General features: G+C 40.2%; 1 pseudogene; it reads left to right on the forward strand.

Annotated features, from left to right (window-relative positions):
• Positions 1-8,719: 8,719 nt before the first annotated feature.
• LOC128566675 (pyruvate dehydrogenase E1 component subunit alpha, somatic form, mitochondrial-like) lies at positions 8,720-10,056 on the forward strand (annotated as a pseudogene).
• The last annotated feature ends 2,507 nt before the right edge of the window (positions 10,057-12,563 follow it).

Here is a 12,563-nt window from a genome sequence, read left to right on the forward strand (position 1 = left end):
TTTGTTTTTTAGAGACGGGGTCTCGCTGTTGTTCAGGCTGGTCTCCAACTCCTGAGCTCAAGCAATCCACCTACCTCGACCTTCTAGAGTGCTAGGATTACAGGCATGAGCCACCGTGCCTGGTCAAAATTAAGCTTTTAAATGTAATTATTAATTTGTAGCCATATTTTACTACTTAGTATCAGACACACTTTATAAACATGGCATTAATAATTTTTCAGAGTGCTAGGACAGGTTCATGACTAAGCCGTCTCTGTTGCCACATGTTTAACCTGTCTTGAGATAGTGGGCACTAAAAAAGTGTTGACTGAATGGGTACTTTCTTAGTTTTGGTGTCTTTGCTTAGCAAGATGAACCATGTTCTGAAACTATTTCTCTTTTCCTCATCCCATTGTCCTGCAGATGACTGGACCAACCAGTAACTCTTTTATTATAATTTATACCAAAATTATCAATTTCTCTATGAATATTATGCAATTTCAGTTTATTCTATAAAACAAGTGCAAAAAACGAAGACTTTGTCATTAAGACAAGCAGCAGCATTTAATGACAAAATATTGCTTTAAAGACCACACGCACTATCCTGTATGGCCAACAGGGGGAGGTGGTGCACCATTCAACAGAAGCAATTCGCGGCGGGGCAGTGTGTTGGATTTATTTCAACTACTAGGTTTGCTTAACATAATTAAATTGAAAAAATGAGACTATATTCCTTAATTAAAACAGAAAAACATAATCAGGACATTTAATGTCATATAATACAGGAATGTGTGTAATGTGACTATTTAAAAAGAGAGAAAAATGACAATTGAATTTTCCTTTTTATAGGGGTTCCCCATTCAAAATCCTCCTTCATGGACCTAAAATTATAATTCTAGTTATAAAACTGTTATACTCTTGCTTAATTATATTTAATATTTTAAACTTTACATATGAAAATATGCCCTTGTATTTTGCATAGGTTACAGCATCATAAACTATATTTGTTTCAAATTTATTCTGACAATAATAAAAGTCTCCCCAGGTATATAATTATAAGAATATCGTCAAAGCATTTAATCCAATGTCCATTTGTCAAAATTAGCATGAAATGATAAACTGATCGGCAAGCAAAAACCATCTATTTACCTTTTATTTTCATGGACTAGCTCAGCATGTAGACAAATGAACTCTCCATTTACAGCCTAGGAGCAAGTATCTTAGTGAGTTTATTTTTCTGTGTGTGTATACTTTGTGAGAAAGTGGCCAAGAACATGAATCAGTGAGAATACATGTTTTTGGTACTTAGAGGACTTGATAAACAGGCAGTGATCACATGTAATTCTGCCCAAAGCGGCAGGAATTTTCAACTCAGATGCAGTAGACATTTGCTCAGTATCTGAATTCTATGCCTTTGGAATATTGTGAGATCTTATCCAGTTTGGAGGGAAAAGATGGTCACGTGCACCTGTTTCACGGATGGTACTGGGAGCCTACTGAGCCCAGAGAAGCACAAAGTCACGGATCCAAGTTAAAGTGGTGGTTCCCAGAGCAGCAGAACCCACGGTGCAAACTGGAATATACTTAGTGCTCAGTGGGGAAGTAAGTTTCCCCATCAGGAGAGTTCTGTATAGGAGTTGGAGTATTTTCCCCAGCTATGTAATATGAAGCAAGATTCTTCAGCCCTCCTGTCAATTCTGTAAAATGCCTATTTTTTTCAACTCACATCAATCAAAGTCAAATTCTGTTGCTATTCAATAACACATAATGGTAATATATTTGCCATTTTGAAGTTATTCTTCTCAGCAAAAGGAATTTATGGCTCCTTTTTTCCATTATCCTAGGATACAGATTTTTAATGGGTTGTGCAAGTCAGAGGAAAACAGCTGAAAACACAGGTTGCTCAGAAGAAATAACAGCTTTGAGCAGCCGATGTACGGTGCATTGTCTTGTGACTAGAACAGCTCACTAACCCTGGAGGGGACTGCAGGATGCAAACCTGCACAGTTGACTCTTAGAGTGAACTTTGAGCAAGTTCATGCAGAGCCTGAGGAAGGACCCTGAAATAAAAAGCAACAGTAAGCAGAGATAATGTGGGACAAGATGAACACACAAAGTGTTCAGCAGAAATAAATATGTAAGAAAAAGAGAAATACGAAGTAACAAACATTTTTGCCAGCTATTTGATGAGGTATACAATTTTATATCAACATTCCACAAAAATTGTACTGAATATAATTTTAGGAATGAAAGATAGATAGTTCTTATTAGTTTATATAGATTCTGTTAACTAATCTCCAACATGATGTTTTCCAGAAACAAAAGACCAAGAGGAAGGAAGGAGGGGACAAAGGGAGGAGCTGAGAAGGGAGGAAGAAGGAAGGGAGAGAGGGAAATATGAACAGTTTTATGCTCTGTGGATTCTTCAGGGATGAACGGAAGACCCTGGGGATTGTCCCCTTTTTCTGGCCAGGGCATACATCTTCTTGTACACGGTAATTCCATGAGCAGCAGGAATGTGGCTTTTCCCTGAGGTTTCCTTTTTTTTGATGCAGTGCAGACCAGTCTGATTGGCTCACCAGAAGCAGTCCCAAGGCTCCTTACATAACTGGGTTTTATTTTGGAATTGTACAGTATTTCAGTTTGGGATTTTGGTTGATTGAATCTGATTTCAAGATAGGCATCCATCTACCCTCCCTAAAATCCCATTTCCCTTCTGCCAAGAAATCAAACCTAATTTCCAGGGAGGTGTTTGGGCTCCATGTTGTTCCCTAACTGCACACATGGGGTTGGTATTGTTCAAGCATCAATGACATTCTTCAGGCCTCACTCCTATGACAGCTATTTGTAAATAGGCCCCATCACAGTTATTTGTAAATATGAAATATCTATGTAGGTATTCTTTTTTTTTTTTCTTTTTCTTTTCTTGAGACAGTGATACACTCTGTTGCCCCAGGCTAGAGTACCGTGGCATCATCATAGGCGCTCAGAGCAACCTCCAACTCCTGGGCTCAAGCCATCCTCCTGCCTCAGCCTCCTAAGTAGCTGAGACTAAAGGCATATGCCACAATGCCTAGCTAATTTTTCTATTTTGAGTAGAGATGGTGTCCTGCTTTTGCTCAGGCTGGTCTCAAACTCCTGAGCTCAAGCCATCCACCCATTTCAACCATCCCAGAGTGTTCAGATGACAGGCGTGAGCAACCTGCCCAGCATCCCATAGGTATTTTTATCCTACACATCGAGTTCTCCTGTGTATGGGCACAAAGGTATCTGTGCAGAGAGGGTTTTCAGGAGGTAAAATAAACAGGGTTGCTGAATAATTAGAAACAATGAATAAGATTGGGAAATCTTGTATGATTCTAATTTAGACAATGTTCCCTGAGATGAACAATACAGAAAAAAGAAAAGAGCAGGGATGTCAGGTAAAATGGTGCATTCAGCTTTGGATATCAGGTGATGATTATGCCAACAGGTGTGTGCTTGTGCAGTAGTTTATGGAGGAAGGAATGTACATTTCCAAGTCAGACAATCTGGCTTTCAGGTCTTGGTTTTACAACTTCATAGTTGCAGATTTGGGGTGTAAAACTTAAAAGAAGATTTGGTTTTCTCACTGAAGAATGGGAATAACAACATTTTCAGGTACATAGCCACTTTGGCCTTGTCTCTGCTGAATTCAACCCCTGGTAGCTGAACATTTCCCATAAGCGATAGGAGGACCCTTTGTGTCCCATCAGCCTTCATCATCCCCAGGAAGTTTAAAAGTTCCTGCCCGAGACAAAAAAGGAGAAATGGGGTGGAATGCGCCTCCCTCAGGGTAATGCCCCAGTCCCTCAGGGTAATGCCCCAGTCCCTCAGGGTAATGCTCCAGTCCCTCAGGGTAATGCTCCAGTCCCTCAGGGGTATGCCCCAGTCCCTCAGGGTAATGCTCCAGTCCCTCAGGGTAATGCCCCAGTCCCTCAGGGGTATGCCCCAGTCCCTCAGGGTAATGCCCCAGTCCCTCAGGGAATGCTCCAGTCCCTCAGGGGTATGCCCCAGTCCCTCAGGGTAATGCCCCAGTCCCTCAGGGAATGCTCCAGTCCCTCAGGGGTATGCCCCAGTCCCTCAGGGTAATGCCCCAGTCCCTCGGGGTAATGCCCCAGTCCCTCGGGGTAATGCCCCAGTCCCTCGGGGGTATGCCCAGTCCCCTGGGGGCATATCCTGTCTGTACATGCTTCTTATTTACTAGGAACCAATTTCACTTCGCTCAAGCACTCCCCGTTCCCTCTGATTACGGGAGAAAACATCAAATAAATTAGTGAAATGTAACTATCTTCCGAGAGCTAAAATTGCCCCTAATAGGTAACTATTAAGTCAATTTGAAGAATTTAAAGCTTGAACTTCCTTTATAGAATAAAAGCTCTGAAGCTTTTCTTGTTTCCTGCAAAACATGTTTGCCTTCCCATCCAACTTCCGATGAGAGCACCTGAGGGCCGAGACACGTTGTATCCTCACCCGAGACGGTCCCGGGATGAGGCTGAGGGGTTCCCGCGCTTCTGTGTTCCACAGTAGCTCTGTGACAGCAGGTGGTTTGCTACGGTCACATCTGGAATCTGAACCAGCCGTGAGTGTGTCGTCTCACTTAGGCCCCTGCTTCTTGTAGCATCCACTGTAGGATTCTGTTTTCTGCTCTTTGCCTTGGGTATGAATTCTGAACCACGAGGCTCCCCTGGCCAGAACCCTGACTTCCAGGATCACACGCACTCTTAGCACCTTCCTACCCTCCAGGGCATGTCAGGACAGAGGTTGTTGGAGGGGTGTGTGCCGGCACAGTCTCAGCCCCACCTGTCTAGTCTTTCTTGGTGAAAACATGAAGAAATGAGAACATGAGCCAGATGTTCTGGGACCGTCCCTCAGTTTGTTTAGCCCCTTCCCTTTCGCCCTTGCTCGCTGTCACCGTTTCCCCCACATTGCCGTCTGCTGTCGTCCCCACCTTTCCCCGAATTTCAGGGGGAGTGATGGGTCTTCTTGGGGACGCAGGTGGTGTCTCCACAGTGGGAGGTGTCCCTGCACTCCCCCCGCTCCTCTCCAAACAGGAACACTTCTCCCTCCTTCGCATTTTCTCTCTTCAACTTACCTTCGATTGCATCATTTTTTTCCTGCTCATTCTGTGGACTTTTTGTTTCTTTTTCATTCCAGAAGCTTACCTACCAACCTTCTCTAGGAAAAGAAGCTTCATAGATTTGCCTTAATGGTGGAAAGACTGAGGGGAAGAAAGTTTAAGAGGATGTCTAGGAGGCAGTTTGTCAGAGGATGTTTAAAAAGCATTGTCCCTGTTTAACTAGATACAACAGGCCCAGGCTGCGCTCCAGGGGAGGTGTGGCCCAGCAGCCCCAGGCTGCGTGCTGGACTGCAATGCCCTTTCTGAACTTCTGTGCTGAGCAGTCTTTGAACACATCCAGGCTTGGTACAAATGGCCACTATAAATTAGCCTGTCCCCTGGGGGAGTGCGGGGGATGCGTCACAGCAGAAGTTGTAAATAATCACCATCACCAATACAGTGAAAGGATGATAGAATTCGTATCAGATAGGTTTGACTTACATTCTAGCTCTCCAGCTTGTTTTCTATTAAATACTTTTATTCTCTTGTAAACTAATCACATTTTAAATATATTTGGATTACTTTTATTTTTATATTTTATATACAGAAACTCTAGAAGACCTTTAATATGTTATGGCTTGGCCTTTTATATCTAGCTTTTTCATATGAGATACATTTCTTTTTAAAAATAAAACATTTTGATATCTGAATTCAAAAGTAGTTCATCTAGTATCCATTTGGGGTCGATTCTGTCACCAAGCTGTTCCTATTTCATAGCAAATTATTGAATTTTGATTCCAATAAAATTCAGCTTATAGTAACAAAAGAAAAAGTGACATTGTCTGTGTCTACAGTAAAAATTTGTTTTGTTTTATAGTGCCCCAGAATAGTATCTTATCAGAACAAAATTCGAAATAAAAGAACCAATTTATTTGTCCAAATGGTGTAGGATTTCTTTTTCTCTCTAGACACATTTTTGTTATTTACCTATGTTATTTCTTTATGTGTATTATTATTTATTTTAAATAATATGTAAGTTCTTTATGTAAAATGAAGATGAGAAATCTCGCTACAGCTCATGTTCCCTTGAGATACTACCCAGGACAAAGATTATTACCGGGCATAACCAAAGCAGAATTTTTGCCTATTTTTATCAATCAAACTATGCCTGTAGCCACACCCTTTCAACAATATGCAAAACTGCTTTTTTTTGAGATAGAGTCTTATTTCATTGTCTTGGATAGAGACCTCCAACTCTTGGTCTCAAGCAATCCTTCTGCCTCAGCCTCTCAAGTAGCTGGGACTACAGGCACCCGCCACAGTACCAGGCTAGTTTTTAGAGACAGGGTCTTGCTCTTGCTCAGGCTGCTCTGAAACTCCTGAGCTCAGGCAATCCACCCAGCTTGGCCTCCCAGAGTGCTACGATTATGGGTGTGAGCCACCACACCCGCCCCTGGTTTGATTATTTTTGTTAAGAGGAGGACAGACACAGTGAGCTGGCCGAGCGAGGGAATGGGCCAGGTTTCCATGAAATTCACCATTCATTCCTCTTACCATCCCTAACCATGCCGCTGGGACCAGGGAAATAAGGAGAGAGAGAGAGAAGGCAGAGGACAGTGGCTCCCAGGGACCCATGAGATCTTATTATCTTTGGGTAGGAGACCTGGGTTCCTGGAAAGATGTGTGGTAGAGAAGGTTGTGGTTCGTGGTGTCATATCGGCATACAGAGAAGACTCTCGCATGCAAAACCTCAGAGGCTTCCCAAATAACCAACATTTGAGAGCTGGCATCACAAAAGTGCTAACAGCATGGACCTGTAAAAAAAGAAGAGGCTCTGAGCTTTGCAGGAGAGGTTCACGCATTGCCATCAGTAGTACGGAGGCATCTCTGAGTAAGACTCATCTTCCCTCCACCCCCAGGCACCTTTACGTCTGTTGGATCCATCTTCCCTGAAAAAATATTAAAAATTCTATTTGAGACTACATTGATGTCAAGGTAAATATAATCCATGCTGGATTAGTGATTGCATATTCATTACTATTATATGGATTTTACTTCTGATTTTAAAATGAATTAAAATGAAAATATGTTTGTGGGCCACTAAAGGTATCGTGGGCCTTTGGCCCTTGTGCCTGCTCTGTAATGGTAACATTGGCCCTGCCGTCCATGGGGTCAGAGGGGACAGGAAAATAACTCTAAGAAAGAAGTGTATCAGATACAGTTTGGAAATTGCAAAGTTGCTGACATTTTAATAACAGATCAAACTACAAAATAACAGAAATGGAGTAAAAAAAAATGAGAATCTGGCCAAAATATTTCAGGTAGATTTTAGATGAGCTACAAGTCAAAGTGAAAATTACTTTCATGTTTGTGCATATCAAAGTGACGAGTACGAAATAAGATTTAAGGTAAAATAAGTATATTTATGTTTATGCTTATGCATCTTTAATATAGAGGGCATTTACGTTACTGTTAAATTAGAAATTTTAATAAAGTTTTCAGAAATTTTAGAGGATTTTTAATGCATTTCAACTGTATTTACTAATATGATTGAAAGCCAATCAAATTTGTCCCAGCTATTTTGTTAAGTTTATCCCAGATAGTGTTCTGCATTACTTCTAATAAATCATGGGTAATATTAGTATTCATTGGGCAGAATTTTCTGAGGGAAATAAATTATGCAACCAAACCATTGAGTCAGTTTTAGCACCAAATTGACTAGTCAATGATTTATACCAAGATCTCCGTTTTTTGACCTTTGACAAAAGATATACTACAAAAGGAGAGAGAACAAGTCATGTTTACGATACCCTGAGAGAGTTCCTCAGGATATTGTAAATGAGAATTGATAAGATTTGAGAATTGATATAGTAATGAGAATTATTACTAGTTGTTCAATATTTCTGTGATGGAAGAGAGAAGGTATTTTAAATGAGGTAATAAATATGATCAAATATTTTCTCAGTTAGTATTTTTCTGTATTGAAAACTACTTCAAAAACTTGGTGGCTTAAAAATAATTTTTTAAACTTAGATTTTGGAGGATTCCATTCAGCTAGGAAGTTGAATTCTAGTTTGGGATGGCCTGTTCCGTTCACCAGCGTCCTTTCTTTGCTAGGACAGCCTGGGAGCATAAGTACAATACAGCTCTACCTTTAGCAAAAGGCTGAAGGTAAGAAACACAATATCTCAATTGTACTTAGTATTACCATTAACAAAAAAAAAAGAATTAAAAAACAAAACAGCAATGCAAAAAAAATAACAAAGCTCCCTGACAGAGCTCTAGTATTTAATTTTCTCTCTTGATTATACTTAAAAGAACCACAGTAAAATAATAGCCTTCATGAAGTTAATTTTCTCATTATGGGCTTGTTTCAAATGCCTTTGCCTTAGAAAAATTGTGGCCTCACTCAGATTTGTTTCTGAACTTCCGTTTTCCTTCAGCGTAGGAAAATTTAAGCCCTTTATGGGCAAACATCTTGTTTGTTAGTGTGCATCTGCATTTCAGTTGTCTGGGATGGTGCCTGATTTTCAAGGTGCAAAAAGAATTTGTGAAATCAACTTAGAAATGCAAGGCTCGAGACTTCAGGAGACTTTGGGACCCCCGTATGCACAGGGCGTGTGGGTGGTTGAGAATCGCTGCTGGTGCCATGGCCTGCGCCCCATGAGGAAGATGCTGGCCACCGTCTCCTGGGTATTGTCTGGAGCTGCACAGAAGCCAGCCAGCAGCGTGCTGGTGGCATTCGGTAATTTTGCAAATGATGCTGAATTTGAAATTAAGAAATGTGATTTTCCCCAGCTGGAAGAGGGTCCTCCTGTCACAGCAGTGCTCACCAGAGAGGATGGGCTCAAATACTACAGGATGATGCAGACTGTGGGCTGAATGGAGTTAAAAGCAGATCAGCTGTATAAACAGAAAATTATTTGTGGTTTCTGTCACTTGTGTGCTGGTCAGGAAGCTTGCTGTGTGGGCCTGGAGGCTGGCATAAATCCCACAGACCATCTCATCACAGCCTATCGGGCTCACGGCTTGTCAATAGACTCAGGGCCTTTCTGTCTGAGAAATTCTTGCAGAGCTCACAGGACACAAAGGAGGTTGTGCGGAGGACCGATGCGTATGTATGCCAAGAACTTCTATAGTGGCAATGGCATTGTCCGAGCCCCTGGGAGCTGGGATCACCTTGGCCTGTAAGTATAATGGAAAAGATGAGGTCTGTCTGACTTTATATGGTGATGGTGCCGCTAACCAGGGTCAGATATTTGAAGCTTACAACGTGGCAGTGTTGTGGAAAGTGCCTTGTATTTTCATGGGTGAAAATAACCGCTGTGACATAGGGATGTCTCTTGAGAGAGCCGTGGCCAGTACTGATTACTATAAGACAGCCGATTTCATTCCTGGGCTGAGGATAGATGGGACGGATATCCTGTGTGTCAGGGAGGCAACAAGGTTTGCAGCTGCTTATTGTAGATCTGGGAAGGGGCCCATTCTGATGGAGCTGCAGACTTAGCATTACCATGGACACAGCATGAGTGATCCTGGAGTCAGTTACCGTACACGTGAAGAAATTCAGGAAGTAAGAAGTAACAGTGACCCTATTATGCTTTTCAAGGATAGGATAGTGAATAGCAATCTTGCAAGTGTTGAAGAATTAAAGGAAATTGATATTGAAGGGAGGAAAGAAATTGAAAATGCCACTCAGTTTGCTATAGCTGATCCTGAGCCGCCTTTGGAGGAACTAGGCTACCACATCTACAGCAGCGACCCTCTTTTTGAGGTTCATGGTGCCAAGCAGTGGATCAAGTTTAAGTCAGTCAGTTAAGGAGAAACCACATAGAATGGGGCAGGGGTGGACCTTCAGTGGGCATTTAGATAGCAGCACTCAGGAACTCTGTGTATTCTCAACTTGGTTAAGGAGGAAGATAAACCCAGAACGTGAAAGTCTTAAAGTGTAGATTGAATTAGAGAGATTACGTGCAGTTTGTACATTGTGGCATTAAAAGATGTTATTGAGTGCTTAAGTATATAGTATGAGTATTATAAAGATTATAACAGAACTATTCTTTACACAAATATTAATATTCCTGTTTAAGCCAATTCCTGTTTTTTTTTTGGGGGGGGGAGAGCATTCGCCCATGGCAGTGTTGCTGGGCCCCTCCCAGAGGCATTCTGTGATAGTACCCTGCTCACACTGAACATTATTTCTCTATACCAAGACAATATTTATTATACCCAGGCAGGGATGAGAGGACAATTCCATTTTTAAATAAGACCCCTTCATAATTATTTCACTTAGTTTTCTCCATTTATACATTCAAAATAAATAGGAAGCTATTTTCTTAATAGTTCATATCAGACATTAAATACAAGTGTATCAGTATTCTTTCTCAGGTTTATCCGAAACAGTGATCCTCAGTGTCTGTCATTTATCTATGGAGGGTGTACTGATTTTTTTCATCAAAAGAAATACTTAGAAATGAATTTTAATTCACTAATACTATGCTAAGGCTGTTCTCATAATATATAAAGTTCTATGTTTAAAGAAGAGACATTTTTAAAAACTTCAAGTTCTTGAATTGTTAATTGAACAATAGTAGTTTTGTGTGTAACACAGCAGAATGTGTGTATGTGAACAGAAGCTTTAACCATCGATGTAGCCTATTTACCCACTCTGTGTCCTGGCTGAGCTGATTGTCATTAAACCTAATATTTGGTTGAAAAAAAAAAAAAGAAATACAAGGCTCTTAACTTGGCACCCCAGCCAGCTAATATTGTCCATACTTTGATTTTATGATAACATCCAAAATCACTCAAATGAAGGTATAAATTGCAAAAAAGTAGTTTAATAGAATATCTTTCCTAAGAATATATTATTTTCCTCGATACTGACAAATGTTATTTTGTTATAAAGTGAAAAATATTTAAAAATCATAAAGATGCTAAACTTTTAATTATAAGCAAACACTATAAATGTGTGTATTTATTGTCTGGCAGCATACACGTAGGACGGTTCTAAAGTGTTAAAAGCAGTTAGGGAGAGGGGAAGAAGTGGGAGAGAGAAATTTTAATAGTGGTGATGTTCTTTTTCATTGAATAAAATGATAGAATTAGATAAAAATATATATGCCAGTTTTCATCTTAGAATAGATTCACAGAATACAAAAGCACAGTGAAGCCTATTTTATTGATAATTTATTCATGAGTTTAAAAACAAAACTCAAGCCTAAAACATTTGTATTCTACAGGGAGTCCTAAAGATTACCCATAAAGTTGCCATCCATAGGGAAAAATGGGAAATTATAGCTAAATGTACCTTTATTTACAAAATATTCATTACAAACGTTTACAAAATATTTACAAAATATTTTCTTCATGTTGGCCACCTCTGTAGAATTTTGTAATGAATATTTTCTAAATAAAGGCACATTTAGCTATAATTTCCCATTTTCCCTATTTATGGTGACTTTCTGGGTGACCTTTGGAACTCCTGTATCTCTGGCATGGCAGCATACAGTATTAGCTCCATTTGAAAAGCTACAGAGTGGTTTAGGGGACAAAGAGCTTTGAGATCCTTGTTTGACTAATGAGAGCACCTCCATTGGCATCTGGAAGACACAGGGAACCATTTTCTCCAAATAAATAAATATTTTCAAGGCGAATATAGAATGAATCAGTGCTCAGATGTTTGGGGCAAGAGAAACTCTACATTTTTGTCCTAGATAAAACATTTTAACAAAGCCAAGATATTTTGCATTTAACTTCCAAAATTGCAGCTGGTTTCCTGTGGCACCACAGGGCTAGTGGCTCTGCCTCCTGGCCCATCACATGTGTAGGGCGATACCCAGGCACACTAAACCAGGGGGAGCATGTAGGTGCTCCTTTTTGAAGTTGTATTGTTACTGTGTATTACTTTGTATAATACTTTGTATTATAACCTCTTTCATCACTGTTTCTCCTTTGAGTTGCTGAGCAGCATTTTACTATGGTGATTGTAAGCCCTGTTAGTACTCAAGATCTTTCAAGTTTAAAAAATAGCTTTTATTTTCCAACTCATGTGCAGAAAAGGATAAATGAAGAGGGATTTGAGGAAATTTACCAGAATTTTCAAAAGTGTTTATTACAGGTGTTTTTGAATACTCCCTCCCACAAATTGTGCTTTAAAAATAGCTTATGTAATTAAATACTGAGATGGAAAAGTGTCAAGCAGCTTTTGATGAAAGCCATATTTCTATGACATTAGCATTTGAAAAAGAAATTTCTGGTCCAAATAAATCCCATGGTTCATGTGTGTGGCAGAAAATGCTAACATTTTCTGATCTGGCTGAGGCATCACAGAAACCCCTCTTTTTGAGCCAACTGCACTCAGCTCATAATGAATTTCCTTCATGGGCAGCTTAGAGATCCAGCATCTCACAGCTGGGCCACAGGACACCACAGGACTGCTGGCCCCAGCCCTGGGCTTATTTCACTCATTTCTTAAAAATATCTGCTGACTTTTTTTGCCAGATAC

This window comes from Nycticebus coucang, chromosome 15 (genome assembly GCF_027406575.1).
Source record: "Nycticebus coucang isolate mNycCou1 chromosome 15, mNycCou1.pri, whole genome shotgun sequence".
NCBI classification, from domain to species: domain Eukaryota; kingdom Metazoa; phylum Chordata; class Mammalia; order Primates; family Lorisidae; genus Nycticebus; species Nycticebus coucang.